We start from the raw sequence: 7,408 nt of genomic DNA, 5'->3' as shown, positions 1-7,408 counted from the left end.
ATGTTATTGTTGCATAATATTCCATTATATTAACATAACAAAGTGTATTTGTGCAACCCACTGTTAATGGAAATTTGGGATTTTCCAATTTTTAGCTATCATGAAAAATGCTGCTATTAATATTTACATCTATGTATCCATCTGCACAGATGCATACTTTTCTGTTAGGTACATATCTAGAAATGAAATTAGTGAGTCATAGAAGAGTGACAGTGAGTCATAACCTGCTAGAAAATGTTTTTCAAAGTGGTTTTATTCTTTTACACTCCACAATACATAAAAGTTCTTGGTTCTCCATACTGGTGACAACACTTAGTATTGTGAGATATTTTCATTTTAAGCATGTAGATTTTTTAAAATTGTGTTTTATATTTGCTTTTTCCAGTGGGGTCTGGATCAATATGAAGGAGTGGGAAGGGCTTGAGCTCACCTCCTCCCACAGGCACACCAGTATTATAACTTCTTACAGAGCAACTAACTCTGAGAATGACCTGAAGACTAGCAGAGAAGAGTCTTCACAATTAAAAATACAAAGAAGTAACCCCCAAAAAATGGGTAGGATGGACACAGATGTGTTCTAGTCAGAAACCATACCCCCAGTGCAGCAACCCACAGGCAGGAGGAAAATCACAACCATGCAGGTCCTCCCCAAAGCAAGGAATCTGATCCCCACTTCTTGCTCCCAAACCCAGGGGACCCACACCAAGAAGATGAGCCCTCAAAATGTTTGACACTGAAAACCAACAGGACATATTCATGAGGCTCTTTGGGTTATAGGAAGCTAAGACTCCACTCTTAAATGGAGTGCACAAAAACTCACTCACAGTGCAGAGATAGCAGTTAAAAAGGTGCCAAGATCAGATCTACTTGCTGATCTTGGAGAGCCTCTAAAAAGAGACAGGGGGCAGTTGGGATTCCCCTTGGGGACATAAATGCTGGCAGCGACCATTTTTGTGATCTCCTTCTCTGTGCTGACACTGGTGCTGGTGAATTTTGGAATCCTTCTTCTAGCCTGTTAGTGCTGGGTGCATGCCATACACACCAGCATGTCTACAGCAGCTGCACACCATTGGGCCACACAGTCAGCTGTGCCCACAGGAGTTGCATGCTGCTGAGCCATGAAGCCAGCTGCACTGGGGTATGCCACACCAAATAGTGCACCCACAGCAGTTTCACAGTATAGGGTATCACAGCCAGCCACCCAGAAGCCTGCCCAGCATACCACCATGCCAGCAGTAGTGGCATGACACTAGCTTCACAGCCAGCCATTCTGGGGGCCTGCTCCACATACCAGTATGCCTGGAGCAGTTGCCAAGACTCACAGCCAGTTGCATTGGGGGTCTATCCTGACCACCAGAAAGCTTGCAGCAGTTGCATGCTGGTGGATCTCATGGACAGCTATGCTGGAAGCCTGCCTTGCCCACCAGTGTGCACATAGCAAACAGCCTTGCCACAACAGAAAAGCACACACAACCCATGTAGGGAACAATCTTGAAGTGTTCCCTCTGGTGGCCAGAGAGGAGCATGTTGCTGGGCCCCATAGGATATCTCCTACAAAAGGCCACTTATCCAAGAAGGAGATTAATGAAACTACCTAACCAAGAAATAAACACAGAAAATTAGGCAAAATGATACAAAATCTCAGAAAAAGAACTAAATGAAATGGACATAAGCAATATACCCAATATAGAGTTGTAGGGTATGATCATAAAGATGCTCACCAAACTTGGGAGAAGAATGGATGAGCATAGTGAGAACTTTAGCAAAGAGGTGGAATATACAACAAAAAGAAAAAGAAATTAATCAGAGTTGAAGAATACAATAACTGAAATTTAAAATTCACTAGAAGAAATCAACAGATTAGATGATATAAAGATCAATGATCTGGAAGATAAGAGTATTGAAATTACACAAGCTGGAAAGAAAAAAATAAGAAAAAATGAACATTGTTTGAGGGACTTCTGGGACAACAATAAGAATACTAATATTTGCATTGTAGAGATCCCAGAAGGAAAAGAGAGAGAAAAAGGGCAGAAAACTTAGTTGAAGAATTGATAGCTGGAAATTTCACTAAGCCGCAGAAAGAAACAGATACCTAGGTCCAGGAAGCACAGAAAGTCCTAAACAAGATGAACCCAAAGAGGTCCATAACAAGAAAAATTATAACTAAATTGTATAATTAATTTATAATTAAAATTTCAAAAAATTAAAAATGAAGAGAGACTTAAAAGCAGCAAGAAAAAAACAACTAGTTACATACAAGGGAACTCTGAGATCATCAGCTGACTTTTCAGTAAAAACTCTACAGGTCATGTATTCCCCATCCTGATCCCCCCTCCCACCTCCCTCTCTACCCGATCCCTCTGGGTCTTCCCAGTGCACCAGGCCCGAGCACTTGTCTCATGCATCCACCCTAGGATGGTGATCTGTTTCACCCTAGATAATATACATGTTTCGATGCTGTTCTCTCGAAACATCCCACCCTCACCTTCTCCCACAGAGTCCAAAATTCTGTTCTGTACATCTGTGTCTCTTTTCCTGTTTTGCATATAGGGTTATCATTACCATCTTTCTAAATTCCATATATATGTGTTACTATACCGTAATGGTCTTTATCTTGGCTGATTCATGTCAGTGTATGACAAAAACCACTACAATATTGTAAAGTAATTAGCCTCCAACTAATAAAAATAAATATATAATGATGAAAAAAAACTCTACAGGTCAGAAGGACATGGCATGATATATTTAAAGTGTTAAAAGAAAAAAATCCTACAACCAAGACTATTCCATTTGGCAAGCTTGTCAATCAGAACTGAAGGCAACATAGAGATTTATAGACAAGCAAAAGCTAAAGGAATTTATCAACACTAAACCTGTATTACAAGAAATGTTAAAGGAGCTTGTTTAAGAGGAATAGAAAAGGCCATAACAAGAAATATGAAAATTATGAAAGGAAAAATCTCATTGGTAAAGGTAGTAGATCAACCACTTGATTAAAAGATTAAAATTAGTAGGAACATTAAAAGACAAAAAGTAGTAAAAAATCATCTATGTCTACAATAAGTAGTTAAGGGATAAAAAATTGTAAAATATGACATAAAAACATAAAACATAGGGGAATTAAAAATATAGAGCTTTTAGAATGCATTGGACTTAAGAGATTATCAACTTAAAATGCTCAACTACATACACAGATTGTTATATATGAGTCTCATATTAACCACAAACCAAAAATCTATAATATATCCACAAAAAGTAAAGAATCAATAATAATAATCATAAACAACTCACAACAAACACCCTGGAACACACAGCTTCACAGGTGAATTCTGCACAACATTTAAAGAAGAGTTAATACCTATCCTCCTGAAGCTATTCTAAAAAATTAGAGAGGAAAGCGGAGAAGGCAATGGCAACCCACTCCAGTACTCTTGCCTGGAAAATCCCATGGACGGAAGAGCCTGGTGGGCTGCAGTCCATGGGGTCACAAAGAGTCGGACACAACTGAGCAACTTCACTTTCACTTTTCACTTTCATACATTGAAGAAGGAAATGGCAACCCACTCCAGTGTTCTTGCCTGGAGAATTGCAGGGACGGCAGAGCCTGGTGGGCTGCCGTCTATGGGGTCACACAGAGTTGGACACGACTGAAGTGACTTAGCAGCAGCAGCAGCAGAGAGGAAAGATCACTCCCTAAATTGTTTATTAGGCCAACATTACCCTGATACCAAAACTAGAAAAAGACACTACTACTAAAAAAATTTTCAGTTCAATATCCCTGATGAATATATATGCAAATCTTCAACAAAATATTAGCAAGCCAAATACAAAAATAAATTGAAATGACCATACACCATTATCAAATGGGATTCATCCCAGGGATGCAGGAGTAATTCAATCAATGTGATCCCCAAATCAGTCAACATGATTTACCATGTTAACAAGACATATATAAAAGAGAAAAAAAATCTCATTATAATCTCAGTCAGTGCAGAGAATGCATTGGAAAAAATCCAACATCCATTTTTGATAAAACCTCTCAACAAAGTGGATGTAGAGGGAACATACCTCAACATAAAAAGGGCATACATGACAAATCCACACCTAACATATTCAGTTGATAAAAGCTGAAAGAGCAGCAATAATACAAGGATGCTCACTTTCATCACTTTTATCCAAAATAGTATTGGAAACACTAGTCAGAATAATCAAACAAGGTGAAGATAGATAAGGAATCCAAACTAGAAGCAGTAGCAGACTTTATTTTCTTGGGCTCAAAAATCACTGTGAACAATGATTGCAGGCATAAAATTTTAAAATGTTTGGTCCTTGGAAGGAAAGCTATGGCAAACTTAGACAGCATATTAAAAATCAGAGACATCTCTTTGCCAACAAAGGTCCATATAGTCAAAGCTATGGTTTTTCCAGTTATGTACATCTGTGAGAGTTGGGACATAAAGAAGTCTGAGTGCCCAAGAATTGATGCTTTCGAATTGTGATGCTGGAGAAGACTCTTGAGAGTCCTTTGGACTGCAAGATCAAACCAGTAGATACACACACACACACACACACACACACACACACACACACTCACACACACACATATGCATGTATACACTGAAGAATATTATTCAGTCATAAAAAAAGAATGAAATCTTGCCATTTGTGGCAAAATCAAGGGACTTGCAGGGTATTTTGCTAAGTGAAATAAGTCAGAAGAAAACAAATACCATGTGATTTCTCTTAATATGTGGAATCTAAAAAACAAAACAAATGAACAAACAAAACAAAACAGACTCATAGATACAGAGACCAAATTTGATGTTTTCAAGGGGGAGGGGAGAACAGATAAGAGTTGAAGGGGATTAATAGGTGCAAACTTCCAGCTATAAGTCACAGTGATATAATGTACATACAGGAATATTGTTAATAATATTGTAACAAATTTATATGGTGGCTGATGATAATTGGATATATTATGGTGATCATTTTATAATGTATAAAAATATTGAATCAATATACATCTAATGTAAAATTATTTAATTAAAACTATTTTTTAAAAAGATTAAAAAACACCTTCCCCTTTCTTGATAAGTTTGGTCACCAGGATGTTGAATTTGGTGTAGATGTGAACCTCATAATCTGACCCCCTCAGATTGACCTGTCATTTACTGTCTGGGCTTACCATATGAGGACTCTAATTTCCTTGTTTGGCACTCTCTCCACACACCAGGAGATGGCATGAACCAGAAGCTTGGGGTGGGGCTCTCCTAACCTAACCTATGGAGGTTTTACTTGGAACAGCTTTTATTCTTGAAACTTTATTTAAATTACATCTATTCCTTTGGTTATGCATTCATTCAACATTTATTTAGCTCCTGCTATGTACCAGGCAATATTCTAAGTACATATGCTAAGAAAATTGACGAAAAAGTATTCTTTTCTTTTTTAATTCAGTCCCTTTTAACTCAAATATTTTAGGACTCTAGTTAAAAAACCCCACATTGATCTTTTATATACAATAGCCTCTCTTACTTTATTTGAGAAATCTATATTTTTATATATTTTGCTTAGTCATGGGCTACATGAATTCTTTTAGTAAAATTGAAAATATGTATATATGTGTTTGTGTGCAGTTAGAATAAAATCTCAAGAGGTAGAAAGGACCTTAAAGGTCTTCTGTGCAATCCTACCCAATAAGTATTTTCTTTCTACAAGTCCTTTAGAGTAGGCATTTAACTTTTGCTTGAATACATCTGGTGATGAGAAGCTCATTACCTAGCAAAGCATTTTGTTGTAGAACACTCTTCTCTTTTAAATTATCCTTGCAATTTACAATTAAGATGAAATTACTGATGTGCTTGGTTTTGATGTGGAAATGAGGAAAGTGAGTATAGCTTATGTGATCTAGAGGTGAAAAGGGTACAAGAGAGCTTCAAGAAATGAAAGGGGTACTTGGGAGGAAGACCTTGAAAGTCATAAAAATAACTGGACCCATGGGAAAGCTGCTAGAGCCTAGAGGAGGTTCCCTGGGTTTCAGGAATTCAGTTGGCTGACAGGGGTGTCAGTGTGGCTGCAGCAGAAAGAGAAGGGCAGCAGACAGAGGGAAATGATGTCAGAAAGGGAGATGGTCAGGATCATACGGCCCCGTTGGGATTTTATTCTTTAAGTTTAGTGGGAAGCATTGGGTGTTTTTAAGCAGGGAAACTATTATTATTTTTGCCTTTTTTACACATTCCCATGGCATTTATTTTATAACTGGAAGTTTGTACCTTTTGATCCTCCCCCCTTTCTTGCTTTTAAAACACCACAATTCTATTTGTGCAATTCTCTCAGCATACCCCCTGCTTTGTCACTTTATACCTCACCCCAGAAAACCGGAACTATTAATAATCCCCTGACTATACCAGATGGAGGAAGCATATCATGTTTCCCTACACTTATATGCATACCCACTTCTCTTTTCCTACAGTTCCTTCCTCCCTGCTCTTGTCCATCTGGCAAATGATTTTCAAACAATTATCTCATTCTTCTGTCTTAGTTTCCTCAAATTTAAAGTAGGTATCATAATAATACCTAGCTCACAGGATTTGTATTAGCCTTAAATAAGGTAATCCACTTAAGTTCAGTCCAGGCTGTGGCTAGAGAGACACATAAACTGTCCTACAGAAGCTGAGAGGAGGGAGGAGCTGATTGCTGGGTTAGTTTGGGAAGGCTTCTTAGAGAGGAAACATCTGAGTTGGGTCATGAAAGATAGAAGACTTTGAAATATAGGAATAATTCTGTTCAAGATAGCTTAACCCAAAACTTAGACATTTGTTTCTTCATTTCCAAGGGGGGGAAAGCCCATATTAAAAATGGCTTTTCGTGCTCGCTTCGGCAGCACATATACTAAAATTGGAACGATACAGAGAAGATTAGCATGACCCCTGTGCAAGGATGACACGCAAATTTGTGAAGCATTCCATATTTTTAGAGGAATTAAAGCAAATCATTAAACTTAAAAAAAAATAAATAAAAATAAAAATGGCTTTTCCTGGGTAATCATTCTATTAATGAAATCCCTGGCTTCTCTTTTGTGCATTAGCCGAGTGGCCACCAGGAGGCAGCACAAAATTATAAAATCATATATCCCTGAGACACTGCATCTCTTTGCTTACAGTTCTCTCATAAATTAGGATGTTCTCATGTAACTTAATACAGAAACCAGACTGAGCTCTCTAGATTATTCTCAAAATCCTGCTCACCAAGATTAGGCAAGGTGTAACTACACCCAGGTTTGTAGAAGCCTATGATGGAACTCAAGGCACTGACGTCTACCCTGAAGGGCCTGGTCTAGGAGACCCCTCAGAGCCTACTGGGTACAAGTGGTAGCTTGCAGCAGTTGGACTTTATTTTCTTAGGC

General features: G+C 38.1%; 1 non-coding gene across 1 annotated transcript; it reads left to right on the top strand.

Moving 5' to 3' along the window:
• The first annotated feature begins 6,870 nt into the window (after positions 1-6,870).
• On the top strand, positions 6,871-6,977 carry LOC136154835 (U6 spliceosomal RNA). Its single transcript, XR_010660544.1, has one exon. It is a non-coding gene; the product is annotated as a U6 spliceosomal RNA (small nuclear RNA).
• Positions 6,978-7,408: the final 431 nt, after the last annotated feature.

This window comes from Muntiacus reevesi, chromosome X (genome assembly GCF_963930625.1).
Source record: "Muntiacus reevesi chromosome X, mMunRee1.1, whole genome shotgun sequence".
Taxonomy (NCBI): Eukaryota; Metazoa; Chordata; class Mammalia; order Artiodactyla; family Cervidae; genus Muntiacus; species Muntiacus reevesi.
This window is presented reverse-complemented; position numbering and strand designations above follow the sequence as displayed.